This window comes from Lynx rufus, unplaced genomic scaffold, assembly GCF_022079265.1.
Source record: "Lynx rufus isolate CCGP_SWC_20201006 ecotype Redwood Valley unplaced genomic scaffold, mLynRuf1.p SCAF_16, whole genome shotgun sequence".
NCBI lineage: Eukaryota > Metazoa > Chordata > Mammalia > Carnivora > Felidae > Lynx > Lynx rufus.
Genome location: NW_025814830.1, coordinates 28091125 through 28106374, shown reverse-complemented (window position 1 = coordinate 28106374; position 15250 = coordinate 28091125).

Sequence of the window (15250 nt, the reverse complement as noted above, 5' to 3'; positions counted from 1 at the left end):
AATGTGATATTACATACAGCAGAGTATTATGCAGCCTTACGAAGGAGGGAAGTTCGGACATCTGCTACGAGATGAATAAACCTGAGGACCTTGCGCTGAGTGAAAAAAGTGGTCACAAAAAGACAAATACTGTGTGATTCCACTTATCTAAGGCACCTAGGATACCCAGATTCATAGAGGCAGGAGGTAGAATGGTGGGTGCCAGGGGGCTGGGGAAGGGAAAAATGGAGAGTTGATGTTTTTCGTGGTTTTTGAAATGTTTACGTATTTATTTTGAGACAGAAAGAGAGAGAGAGAGCATGAGCAGGGGAGGGACAGAGAGAGGGAGAGAGAATCCCCACCAGGTTCCTCATTGTCAGTGCAGAGCCCAATGCGGGGCTCGATCCCACGAACCATGAGATCATGACCTGAGCTGAAATCAAGAGTCAGATGCCCAGCCGACTAAGCCACCCAGGCGCCCCAAGAGTTGGTGTTTCATGGACACAGAGTTTCAGTTTGGGAAAATGAAAGCATCTTGGAGATGGGCGGCGGCAATGGCCCCACAACATGAGTGTACTCGGGGCCTTTGAACCACACGCTTAACGACTGGTTAACGTGGTACATTTTACGGGTATTTTACCTCAATTTCTTTAAAAAACATTAAAGCAAGGCTGTTGGGCTGCTGTGCAGAGTAAACTGACAGAAGTAACACAAACTTTAGTCTCCGTAGAAGGGCCAGATAGTAAATCGTTGGGACTCCGCGGGGCCCGAGGGTCTCTGTCTCAAATACTCAACTCCACGCAAAGGATGATAGAGAAATCAATGCATCTAGTTGGATTCCAAGAAGACTTCATCTGTGGGCACTGGAATTTGGATGTCACATCATTTTCACAAGTCACAGAAAGCTCTGTGACTTATTTTTTTTATTATTTTTTTATTTTTTATTATTTTATTATTTTACTATTTTATTTTTTATTATTTTTATTATTATTTATTATTATTTTTTATTTTTCTTATTTTTATTATTTTTTTATTTTTAAATTATTTTTATTATTTATTATTTATTATTTTTTATTTTTTATTATTTTTTATTTTTTTATTTTTCTTATTTTTATTAATTTTTTATTAATTTTTATTATTTATTATTTATTTTTTATTTTTTTATTTTTTTATTTTTTTTGTTATTTTTTATTTTTCTTATTTTTTCTTATTTTTTTATTTTTTAATTATTTTTAATTATTTATTATTTTTTTAATTATTTATTTATTTATTTATTATTTTTTATTATTTTTTAATTATTTTTTTATTATTCTTATTTTTGAGAGGGTGGGGGGAGGGGCCGAGGGAGAGAAAAACGTCTCAAGCGGACTCCACACTCAGCGCAGAGCCTGACACAAATGACCCGAGATGAAACCGAGAGTCGGATGCGTAACCGACTGAGCCCCCCAAATTAGTCTTCTGTGATTTTTTCCCCCCAGTCATTTAAAAAGGTAAAAATGTTCTTGGCTTGACTGGTCACAAGAAACACAGGTGGTGGGGCCAGCCTTGCCCGCTGCCGTTGTTTGCCGACCGCTGCTCTGGACACTACTCCTGGACCCACACACCCTAGAAACTTCCCTTCCACATCATCCAAGTTCATTTCCAGGACTGGGTCTCTCAGGGTTAACCGTGCCACAGTGTGGCCACCCCGGGCTGTGTGTGGGGAGTGTGGGGCAGAGACGGGAGGTGAGGGTGCACACACCTGAGAGAGAGGCCCCTGCTGGCGTGCAAGGGCACTGGGGCAGCGAGAGAAGGGAGATAAGCTGCCTGCTTAACTCTGAGGAGCTAAGAACGCTGAGTTCAAAGCTAAGCCTTCTGAGACGACTGTGAAGTTCTCTTTGTCCAGGTAGAGGCGTAGAACGTTTTAAAACGTGCCGTTATTCCGAATATCTAAATCCTTTAAGCCCATAGCCTTCTGGTAAGTGGGCCTCCCTTGGTGTCTCCTGGCGAGCGAATGTTCGGAGTGGGTTATTCTGAGACTCGCAGGAGGGTCTGTGTCAAAGAACAGACAGGGCGATGGCTTCGGAGTGAAAGAAACAAGGTCGGCCTTCCCACGGAGGCGGGCTCCTAAGCCTTTTTATTTGAATATTAAAGAAAAGGGGGCCATTGAAGGACTTGGACCCAGAGAACCATAGGGGGCGTTCTGTCGTTCTCAGGATGCCCCAGTCTGAGGCTCCTCCGGCAGTGGGTCCGGCCTTCGAGTCTGGCGTGGACAAAATCAAGGGCTTCACCGCCCACCCCCAGCACTGCCCCAATCTCTCTCTGAGCCATTTCCATCCTGTTCTGCCCGGCTCCTCTATTTAATTCTTTAAGTGCAGTGAAAGCCTCTGTCCAACCAGCAGCCTTTGCCGGGATAGAAGCTGGCAGCCAAGAGGAAAGACACTTCGGTCAAATTGCTCTGCGGTCGGTCTTGGCCGCACGGAGCGAAGTGCTCTGTGGACCAGATTCACCCTCTCCCGATCGGGGGGCGACAAAGGCCCCTCCGCAAAGCTGGCTCCGATTCTCACACGGTCCCCCTCCTGCCTGGCAGGAAATACACGGGAAGAGGCTCTTGTGACAAGCAAGACGGTGATGACACATGAAGGCATTGTTGTCATGTATATGCATGTGACGAGTCCTTGGACCATCTGAGCATAAACCTGCCTGGTAATATTTCCTAGAGGAATGGAAACTAAGGCAGGGGTGTGGAAACATCGCAGTGGCCCCCGTCGTCATGCTGTCACGGGGGTGGCATAAAGAATAGAGGCCGTGATGGGATTGGGGCCAAGGTGGGAGCTGGGAAAGGTGGCCTTCCTACATGCTCATGGTAGAGCATTTTCAACTAAATATATTGCAGGTATGTGACGGATGTAATGATAATAGCAAAAAAGCGACGAAGCAAAGCAATCGTCCACACCACACATGTCCTACAGAATCCAGTGCGTGTCTGTAGCCTGCACGGGAGGCCTCTGTGACCCCGGCGCCCACCCTTCGTCCCCAGGCCTCATCTCCCACAGTCCCACCACACTCTCTCCCTCCAGCTAGATTCGTCCGCTCCCAGTTTCCCAAGCCCTCCTGATGTCTTCCAGGCTTCAACTCTTTGTTCACACTGTGCCAATCACTTAGGGTTTTTCTTATTTTCAACTTCACCTTTCAGAACCTTCAGGGCCCGGTTCCGATACTTGCTTCCCCAGAAGGCTAGGATTTCCCCTCTCCTTCCTTGGTTGGAACCTCAGATGCAGCACTTCATCATCGGCCTTGGGTCTCGTAGTTAAGCCAGACAGTAAGTCCAGCTGCATGACCTTGGGGACCTGAATGACCTGGTTTCCTCCTCTGCAGTGGGCATGTCCATAGACGGGCTGACGTCACATGGCGGGTTGTCTGAGGACTCAATGAGAAGATGTATATGGCGCGTCTCGAGTCATGCCCGTGGTGGCCACGACCATTAGTAGAGTTCTGTGACTACCCGGCAGGATTCCCGCTGGGCCGCAGGCAACTTCAAGGCAAGGACTGAGCTTAATGTACCGCATAGATGGGCCACCCTGCCAGACTCTTAGAAAGCAACTGTTCCCTCCAATTCTACCCTCTATGCCTGAGTGGCGCTTACCGAATTGTAAAGCGTGGGCCCCTCCTGCTTGCATGCGTCCTCTTAGTCCCCAGGAAAGGCCTCCACTCTGCTGCCTTGCCCTTATTCACACCCTCTCAGCCAGTCTTTCCAAGATCCAGTCACTTGCATGCTTCTGCTGGTGACATAACGCAAGTGCGTTAGTTGGGTTTATATTTGTTGGTATTCAGAAGTCCCCAAAGAAAAATGGTATTTAAAAACACAAACTGACCGTCTCCCTCGTTTTCCAGAAGTCTGGAAGGAGTCAATCCAGGGGCTGGTGTGGCAGTAGAAACCCAGGCCCCTTCTGTCTTATGGCTCTGTCATGTGTGGCCACCCCTCCAAAGTCACCATGGCCCCTGGAGGTCCAGCAGGAAGTAGGAGGACACAAAAAGCAGGGCCACCCCCTTTGAGGACATATCGCCACGCTGTATAAACTCCTGCTGAGCTTAGTCCCGTGGCCATTTTTACCTGCAACGAATCCTGGATAACTTAATCCTTTATTCCAGGTGGACAAATGTCCAGTGGAAGATTGGGGGTCTCTTGGAGAAGGGCACTAGGAAACAGTGAGAAGCTTCTGTCCCATTGTGGAATATTTATATTATATGTATTTTTTTACTTGAAGCATAGGGTACGTTTTCAAAGTAATACAGGCACATAATTTCAACAGTCAAATAATGCTGAAAGTTTTTAATGGAAAAATAACATTTTTGGCTACTCATCCCAATCCACCTCTCCAGAAGCATCGATTTTAATTCTTTTAGTGGTTTCTTCAGGCATTAACCTCCACAATTCTAATAGATAAATGATGATACAGCTATCTCTTGATTCATTAATTTTAGGCTTTTTATATGGACTTTCTACTTCGGTAAGCAAGAATTTGGCTTTTTTGCTCTCAAACACACATATCTGCCCTGCATCCTCTCCTCCAGATTTCCCAGCAGGACCATATACAATTTTCTAATTAAAGCAGCATCCAATGTTTTCATTTTTATGACAGTGCAAATATCATTTGCTGTTGAACCTAGTGGAGTGCCATAATTATGTTTCTTTTCTGGAAAATGCATCTCTTTTTGGAGTAAATTATCTCACTTTTTTTTCATTTTCTTAGTTTTTCTTTAAATATCTATTTAAAATTCTTCCCATTTCTTCCAATAACTTCTTAATAGAACTATCCGTGTGTTCAAAATATCAGATCGTCTACTAGTTTAATTTATTTTTTCCTAAAGGCTTTCCTCCTGAAGCCCTCTGTCCTTCAATCTGGACCAGTTGCCCTTGAGGACTGGTGTATGCCTATAAATATTACCTCATCCTGGAATTCTTTTGCTTCTTTCAACTGTTAGGTTCATTTCCTGGATCCCAAACTCTCTTTTTGATGAAATACATTCTCTAGTCACTTCCTGAGAAGGAGTTCATGGGAGGTAGATATGCTGTCCATAAGATGTCTTGATTCTACCCCAACACTTGATATTTTGGCTGGATATAGAATTCTCGGTTGGAAGCTCATTGTTATTCAATGTGCTAAAGATTCTGTCTCGTTTTTCCCAGTGTTAACGGTCTGATTCCATTCTTTTTCCCAGTCCTTCGTGTGTGATATTTCTTTTTTCCTCTCAGAAAGTTTTTAGAGGCTCTCTATTTGGTGTTCTGAAATACTGTACTGATTAGCCTTAGGTGGAACTTTCAGAATTCACTTGGCGGGTCCTCTCAACCCACATGACAAAACTCATGTCCTTCAGTCCTGGAATTTTTCTTCCTTATTTCCTTGATACATTTCACCCCTCCATTTCGTGTTCTCTCTGTTCTTTCTAGAAGGCCGGATAGTCAGACGTCAGACCTCATGAGGAGGTCTTGTCATTTTTTTCATCTTATCTTTCCATTTTTTAAATCTTTTAATTTCATTACTGAGAGACTTTGGCAACCATACTTCCCAACCCTCCAGTTGTATTTATTATTTCTTCAACCCTACTTTGATTTTATAGAGTTCATTCTTAATTGTTCTTTGATTGAATCCTAAAAAGCAATAGCATCCTGGTTTGGATGCAATGGATGCAGTATATTTTTTCATCTCTCTGCGATTATTAATTATAACGTTGTGGCAGTTTCCTCTATTCCTTTCGTTATCTCTGATATGTCAGAATTTCTTTACTTCCGATTTCTTGTTTGGTCTCTTGCTTTCTTGGTGGGGCTTTTCGTTTAAAATCTGTGAGTCCTTTGCAGCCAGTGTATGTTTACGAATGCAGCACTAATGAAGTAATTGGCTGCTGGTGCATTCTGGGACTCTTCAGGCAAAGAAAGGGCCCAGGGAGGGCTAGACTGTACAGTTACACAGACTTTCACTTGGCTACACATTTTCATTGCAGCAGCTCTTCCTTGTTTGGGCTTGGTTATCTTTTCTCAATCGGCTTTCCACCCTAACATGTCATGGTTTAGGATCACAGATGGCTTCTAGTTTCAGCAGAGATGGAGGCTGTGTGTTTGTGTCTCATTCTTCCGGGTATTTGGGAGCGATTCCCAAGAACAGAAGCGTAAAACAACATACCTGGTCATCTCACTTCTGGAAAGTCCTGTGCTCTTGCGTAATTGATGATTGCCTGTGTATCTGATTCATTCATTTTACAGAACTAAATTCATTCAAAAAGGCAATTTTATATCACCGTTGAATGTGGAAAGAAACTACAAAAACAAGGAACAAATAACATAGCATTATTAATGCTAGTCTGCTACTATGGCTTGCTGAAAGCTCTGGGCTTGGAGTCTATTCTCTCTTTGTTAAAGAGATAGGCTAGCAGGTATTAAAAAGATGTTATTGGGTGGCTCAGTCAGTTGACTGTCTGACTTCAGCTCAGGTCATGCTCTCATGGTCCATGGGTTCAAGCCCCGCATCGGGCTCTGTGCTGACAGCTCAGAGCCTGGAGCCTGCTTTGGATTATGTCTCTCTCTCTCTCTCTCTGTCCCTCTTCTGCTCTCTCTCTCTCTCAAAAACAAATAAACATTAAAAAAATTTTTTTAAAAAGATGTTACTAATAGGAAGACATACTAACACCAAATGGAGACATTTCCCCTTATTAACCAAAAAGATCAGAAGAACACACGAAAATGGGAATAACTGACCCCGTCTTCAATTCCAGGCTATTTTGCCCTGTATCCCTTATCACTTTTCCGCAGATCTTCCTATAGTTCGCTGGCTTCTCGTCATTGTTCTGGTTTTGGCTCCAATTTCTTCTCAGAGACGCCTGCCTGACCATTCCCACCAAAATGATGCTTAGTCACACTTCACTACCCTGCCTTATTTAATTCATCAGCATTTACTGCCATTTCCAGTGACTCTATTCGTTCCTTTGTTCATATCGCATCCTTTCCACACCCTGGCTGGAATGTAAGTTTCATGAGGGCGGAGACTTCATCTGCCCCACCCCACCAATACATCCATACCTAAAGTAAAGATTGGCACATCGCAGATGTTCAATATGTATCTATGGATGAATAAACACGTGGATGAAAAAAAATAAGAAATTAGTTTGCTGTTTGGTTTCATCTTTTGCATGATCCCAGCCCTCCGGCCGTCCTGCTTTCTCTCTGTTTCTCTCTTGTTTTCTCTCATCCTTCCCCTCTGTCATCAAATTTCAACCACTAGGCTCACTCCCATGCGATGAGAAGAAAAGGAATTCTTAACTGGTGGCTGAAATCAAGTTGAAATAAGCTGACAGCCCTCATACCACCTCTCAGCATCTCTCATGAGGGTCAGAATCTCACAATGGCAGATGCTGGTCAATTAGGCAGAAATACTTTCATCTTAAAAAAGAGAGGGGAAAAAAAAGGATTTAAAGACCCAAAGGTATTTTTGGCTGACATAAGTGTAATTAATTTCTTCGCAAGACAAAATGGCCAGGAAATGGATGCCACTAAGAGTCAAGTTTTCACACTGCCAAACCCACAAATCAGTTCAGGGAAAACAGCAAACTGACATGTTTTCCTTTTCTCCCTCACAGTTTTTTATTTTACTTAAATGATAGTAACGATGCAAAGTAGAGGGAGTTTTACACAAAATTTTCAAGTTCTGGTTTATTTTATAAAGTGGGATGATCTAGCTACATTGGACCAGTATTCCCGGATGGAAATCGTCATGGAAGCCAAGTAGCGTCCACCCCTTTAAGCAGGGCACAGAATCTCAAGTTTGCCACAGTCCTCACCTGACAGGCATTGTGCATTTATGCTGCCCTTATAAGCACTGGAGTTTGTGAACCATCTTCAGAGCAAGTACTAAGGGCTAGGTCTTACTCCTCACCACATCCCCTGCCAGACTAAGCTAAGTACCGGACACACAGCAGGTGCTCAATAAATAATTATAAGATAGCTGGATAAAATTCCTTGTGTTTTCTCACTTTGTCACCAGTCTATTGACTTTCATGCATCTGTGCCATTATGTGCCTTTATGAATATTTTACATTTCAAGGTTCCCCTTAATCAATACAATATCTTGCTATACTTGTTTACAAATATCTTTTTCCAGGAACAAAATAATCATTAATCTTTTTTTTTAAATGTTCATTCAATTTTTTTTTGGAAGCGAGAGAGAGAGTGCGAGCAGGGGAGGGGCAGGGAGAGAGAGGGACAGAGGGTCTGACGCAGGCTCTGTGCCGACAGCAGAGAGCCCACTGTGGGGTTGAACTCATGAACCGTGAGATCGTGACCTGAGCCGAAGTCAGACACTTAACCAACTGCGTCACCCAGGCGCCCCTCGTCATTCTTTTAAAGAAATATTTAAACGATTACTCTGCGTTTCCATAAGCAGAGTGACAAACACTTTTGCTCTGTAACATGCCAGCCTTCTATGGTAGAAAGGACTTTATTTCCTCCCTGATACACAACCATAGGCACTTCTTTAAAAGGTGTCTGTGCTCACCCACAAACCAAATCACTAGATCACGCTGCAACTGGAGGTCAGAAGCTCTCTCAGGCAATGAAGACAGCTGGCTGAGGGATGGCCTTGCCACAGTGACTGCAGGTGGCTCTGAGTTTCATGTGTATGCTCTCCATGCAGGCCAACTTCTCTCTGAATGAATGAATACAAGGTCAATGCAAGGAATAATTGCAGGTGGTTATGGGCCTTTTTTGAACACTAGCTAGCAGGACAGTGAACCTCCGTCCTTCTTCGGTAGAAGGAAGTCCACCTGTTGGGATGGTGTGCAAATTTATTTAAGGTAACTTTGAAGAACGAGGGCTTGGCAAGCCTCCCGAAATGTCAGAGTTTTCTCCTTAATTAAACACCTCCTCGGGGAGGTGAATTTGCTCACGGTTCTTCTGAAATCAGGGAGGCCCGTGTCTATTTTGCGATTGTAGTATATGCAATAAGGCATAACAATTAAACTAATGAGAGCACTGAAGTCTGGCAAGTGATTGGCTTTGAAACACAAAGAAGAATCAGTTCGGAGTCATGCATAGAACAGCCTCCCTCACTCTTTTGCCTTTTTTGAGAAGGAGAAGAAAGGACGGGGTCATGGAGGCACCAGGAATGGCACGTAACCCAAAGCTCAGCTTATCTATGCCAAAAAAAAAATGTTCTGAGTAATTGTTCCCCGTGTACTATTATTAGTTTTGATTTGTTCCGTGACAGTAGAGATTAACTTCCCTGCCAAATTTTGTACGGTTAGTCGAAACCTGGGTTCACCCATGACAGCATGACATTTACATATATCTTAACAGAAAAAAATGTTGAAAAACACTCCGTTTTTACATAGGTAGTGGAGCCTCTGCTAGTTCCTTCTCTTTCTCTCTCTTTCCTTTTTTTTTTTTTTTTTTTTTTACATTATCCATTATGTTGCTACGTCCCTTGTGTAAGATTTCACCCAGTAAATTCCTCCAAGAACTTAGTGCCAGGAAAATGGTCCCCTCCAGATAAACTTATACCACTCTTTTGATCAGATCCTGAGGGGAACTCTAAAGTTCGTTTTCTTGGCCTTTTTACTCTATCTGTCAGGGAGCTCAGAGTTTCAAACTTGATCCCATCTTACAGTTGAATGTATTGAAATGAACACTAAATCAGGATCCAAAATCCCTGACTTCTACGTCTAGTTGTCTCACAATCTATGTGCCTTGAAAATTGTACTTAACCTATCTGAGACACAGTTTCTGTATCTGACAAATGCTAGCAATAACATGTGCTGCCATAGTGTTGGGCAGACCTTCTTGGTAGCTCACTTACCCATCACCCTCTACTTTATGCTCTTGATAGCAGAAGTCCTGTAATATTCAGGTTCCCGATGGCCGTGTGCTCAGGAAAGATGGGCCCAACCTTGGTGAATTTGTCATTGCCGGTCAATGCCAAATATAACGATCCCATTTTCCTTTCCCTGAGATTGCTTTACGGATGGGCTTGTGACCCAACCTTGCTGAATGAGTTATCATGAGAAGTCTGCTGGGAAGCCCGGGAAAAGATTTCCTCCATCAGAGATGAGTAAGGAGAAAATCAACCCCTTCCCCTGCCCCTGAGACTGTCTTCTTTTGGACAAAGCTTTGTGAGGATGTGAGAGCTGGAGCTGGGCAGCCATCTTGAAACCATGAGGGGAAGCCAAAAGATTTGCAGGGAAGCCAACTCTGGAATCAAGGATCTCCTGAACGCTCTTGCCTGGAAACCTCTGGGCTTCTTGCCATATCGGGCAACTGATGTCCTAAATTTTTAAGCCATTGATAATTCAATATTCTACTCCTTGTTGTCAAAAGTATCTTAACTGTGAGTTACTTTGAATAATGTACATGAAAATACTTGGAAATAAGTTGTGATCCTTATTATGTTCATTCTCAGTACATCTATTTATTCCTTTGCCCAAAACCTTCTTGACTCACTCCTAACTTTTTATCTCTGTTTTTCATACACTGTTTTAAGTGATTTTATGGAAAATCAGCTCTCGTAGCTATTATCGGTGTGGTTGTTGCTGTTATATAGTATAGCTACTATTCACTATTTACTATGAGCTTAGACTTATGCTTTCTGAATACTCTCTTATTTAATCAACACACGAACTCTGTGGCGGAGACATTACATGATCTCTATTTATAGGTGAGTAAATTGAAGCTCAGGTTGGTGAGGGAACTAGCAAACAGCAAAGCTGAAACATGAACACCAGTCTGAATGACCTTAGAGACTGTACCCTCAACTAAATCCTCAGATCCCACTCATTTGGGACATGTAAATGACCAATCAGTCGATCAATCTATCAACAGGGAACCTATATACTAGGCACCAAGCCTTCTTTGGACACCAAACCTAAGTCTGATTTGTCCAAGGATCTTAAGAAGGCTCGCTTTGTACCTTCGCCAGGTCAAACATCAGAAATTCTTACCACTGTGCTTCCACCATTAAAATGTGGCTGCTAACTGAGAAAGTCAGGTAGCATCCACAAGACAGGAGGGGAGAAATCCAGACTTTTTCGACAGGAGAAAGAAAAAAAAAAAAGGAAAATCAAGGTCACCATTTTCTCACACGCCCCAAATGCTACAATACAAATCTCAGAAGCGGTTAAGATCAGCTGACAGTGAATGAAATTCCCAAATGAAACGTCCCGTGCCGACATCACAATAATTGTTCACTTGCATAGTGAACCCACCGGTGGAAAGAGTTGTCGAGAAGGTATCACTTAGCTGAAATACCTACTCACTTGGCAAGAACCCTTATCAGAAACAGGATGGCATGGGCATGTTCAAGAAGGTGCTGATAGGGAAGTTTTCCATCAGGTTCATCTGAATGAGAAATCCCTCCTCCAAAGAAATGCTTACTTCTCAGCATGTCAGACTCCATTCCAACAGATGAAAAGGCAAAAGCAGTCATATCGAGTGAGTCTGAAATTGTCCACCGCACCAAGATCCCATTCTCCTCTTGAAGGGCGCTGTCCTTTGGTTTGCTATCAACCATCCTCAAGAAGAATCACCAGCCGTGAAGAAATCAGAGGACAGAGGCTGGGAGAGTTGAGATTCAGAAGCTCTAAGAAGTGATGGGTGACATCTAGTCTCCCGTGTCTAAAACAAATGTCAGGGCGTGGGCTCAGGAAGTGGATTCAGTCCCAAAGGCGCGGTCAAGTACCAAGAGGGCCTAAAAGCAAAAAAAAAAGGAGACGAGTAGCTCCTTGAAACGGAGCTGAGGAATATGCATGTGGTCAGTAGCTTGTGTGGACAATATAGCAAAGTCTTCTGAGACTGCATGGGAGAAAAGTTGGTAGCTGAGTCGGGAGAAGTTTCTGGTAGCTTCCCTTGTCCCAGGCCACAGTGCTGGCATTTAGGTGCTCTCCTAGAATGATTTGGTAAATCCAAGATGGGAAAGAACCTTGCATCGGTAACTGGGGAGCTTGTAGGGAAACTACCTTAAATGAGTCCCAAAATAGACCTTTCCACCTGCTCCTTACCACCAGGAGTCTGTTTGTTCGGCCACCATCATCTCTCGAGAGGGCCCTTATCGCTTTGGGATGACAAGAGCCTGCCTCGTTCCCCCCTCCTCCACCGAGCCCTTCGCACAAAGCCCACTAAAAGCCTGCCCGTTCTTGCTCCACGCCAGGACTGGAAAGGAACACTTTGGCCTGGCCACGAATGGCCCAGTTTGGCCATTTGATGCCCTGGCTGTGAGCATGTATGAAACATCATAGAACACCGTGGGGTGCCAGGACCAAGCGTGTTCAAAGCCGCTCCTGTTATCCCCTGTTTAGGTCAAGCAAAGGAGCTTTTGTGAGTAATTCACGGAGTGCCTATACTCGAAGGTATTACACAATCTCATTATCATTAATTTTTGCATATTTAACTACAGTGTTTAATTAGATGGTATTTTATTATTCATGCACATAATTTGAGTCCAAGTCGGGCTCCTCTCTTGGAGGAAAGAAGGGGGGGGGAAGGTGGGGGGGGTGGAATACTGAATTGAAAGTTGGCATTGGCAATTGCTTCTTGACTGGCGAATGAGCGTGGCAGAATGTAAGTCTATAATGGTTCTCTTTTAATTTTGCTAATAGCTATCATGTTATGTACCTTTATAAATTTGTTAAATCCAGAGTGCTGGGAGTTGTCTCTGTATGCGGTAACTGTAAATAGTTTGCTCTGTTTGGTTTGCACATACAAACTGTTTGCTCAGGCTCCTTGATGTATTATTAAAAAGGGTAATGGGCCCCTGGGAAACCATCTATGCCTTCATTTGCAGAATAAACCATGCGTTGTTTTCATCTTTACTCATGATTGTTAATGGCACTGATGATGAGATGGCTAGATTTTTTTTTTCTCCGCTGCCTTTATCAGCACTGTTTTATTATGCAAGCAGAATGGCCGGGCTGCTGATTTTGTCTAAGGTTTTCAATTAGTCATTTGACTGAACACATCTGTGCTGGCATGAACCCAGAGCCGGACCGCAGCGAATACCGGTTTCCACCTGCTGAACCATGGCCATAAACTCGGATGGGAATAAACCTAAATTGGCCTTTTAGACATGGTTGAAAAGTTGTAATGTTGCAGTGTTTTATAGCAGGGTCGGGAAGGTGTGAACGTCTCCGCCTTAAGGCCCAAGAACCTGCCACCGTAAGCCACCTCGCCGAAATGGCTCCCTTCTAGGTTGGTTATTAATATCTGTTTGCCGTTCTGCAGCCCCGATGACTTAATCGGCTGACATTAAGTAGATAAGATTATATTTGTACTGCAGCTGGGAATGGTCGAGGTTTAATTGTGTTGGTAAACAGAGCACAGTGACTGCTCTGGAATCTCTACAGATGCCTGGGAATTATTCCGCCTCGGTTTGGAACGTGACTCTTATATCTTCCGCTGAAATGAAAATCGCTTCATGGCCGAGCAGAGGCCTCAGTGCCAGACCTGGAGGTGCGGGATTACTTGAATCCTCCAAAGAACCTGTCATTTATCATGGAGGACGAAGCCCGGGCACGTTTTGGCGAAATGGAACGCAACCTCCTCGCCGCTAAGCGCCCGTGTGTTTTCTGAGAGAAATTGCTAATTGCTAAGTAAATAGGACTCTCCTCTGTCGGTCTTCGGGAGCCCCCAAGGGTCAGTAGGCGAGGCTGCAGAAAGCAGCAGCCAGTTCACTGAGAAAAAGCTCACACTTGGACATCGGAGTTCCGGGAGGGACGTGTGCGGAAGTGGCAACGTTTCTGTTGGACCCAACCGACGCACCGGGGACCGGAATGAAAACACTCCCCTCGCTGTGGGAAAGTCCTGAACAACGTTTCAGACTCTCAGGATGACAAAAGACGTTGGCACTGCATCCCGAATGGAAGTCCTTGCCATGCCACCATCTCTGCCCCCAAGGGATGAGGCTTCCGTTAGTTTCGCCGTGGCCAAGTCAATGTATGGACGCCATATTTACCCCTGATGAGCACCCGTCCGTGCCTCTGTGCCCGATCCTTGAAACCTGGTGTCTTCGTTGCCCTTTCCCCTCCATCAGGGGGCTACAACCAGTCTTTTCACTAACCACTCTCCTGGCTGCAAGATGAGTTGATCTAGTTTGCCAGCGAATAAGGATCAGATCTTCGACGTGGTTCATACCAGCCAGGTTGATTTCTCTGAACCTTGTTATCGTTGTTGTTGTTGCTTTTTACCTTTCCAGTAAATATCCGAGACACGCTCAAGCCATAGCTAACCATCATCATCATCATCAGTCTCATCCCATTTCACATTTACTGGGGCTAGATAGCAACACCACGCAGCAAACGCTGCGTGTTACAGCATTCCAGGAGAACACACACCATTCTAGAGGACTGGCCTGAATTAGTGCCTTCCATCTTCGTAACAACCCTATGGGCAAGGTGCTATTAACATCACTCTCATTTCATAGATGAGGCAGCTAACCATGCACGACGAAACAAAGCCCTTGTGATTGCCCCATCACACCGTGAGTAAAGGAAGGAGCCAAGATTTCGTGGCAGGCGGTCTGGGTCCAATCCTATGTTTCTAACCATTGGACTCTTTGACATCGGGAAGGGTTTCTCAAGCCATGGGTTTGAAGCAGCAAGCCGAAATCTTTCTGGAAGGGCTCCGTGCGTCACGACCTTCTTCTTTTCACTCACCTCTCTTACTGGTAGGCATTTAGGTTGTTCCCAGTTTGTCCGATGCTACAATCACATGCTTTTGCCCCTCTCCCTGGGCACACCTGGGCGTGTTTAGAAGTGGGCCTGCGCACTCCCTGGACACACCTACCGAAATTTGACTAGATGTTGCCAAATTGCCCTCCAAGGTGGCTCAGCCGCCTTCCACGCCTATCGGCTGTGGATGGGAGTAGCGAAATCCCCACGTCCTCGCGGGCATGTTGACATTATCAAACTGTGAGAGTTTTGCCAATTCAGATGCACTTTTTGAAGCTGAGATTTGCAGCTATTTGGGAAACGATATGTTTGGACCGGCCATTTGTGAGGTAAAGCCTTCTGTCTCCCAGGCCCACGCTCTCACCCCCACCTTGGCACTCAAGAAAAGGAAGTTGCTCTAAGTTCCTTAAAGCACAAGCCAAAACATAAGATCTTTTCTCTTCTGGTTGTGTAGATCCAGTATCAGAATAACGATCAGAATAACTTGTTCTAAGTCAGCATTTTTCAGCCTCAAGACGGCAGCAATGGCACGCTGGGTTGGGAAATCTTGTCCTCGTTAATTGTGTAAGCTCTGGGGTTACGACTGCCT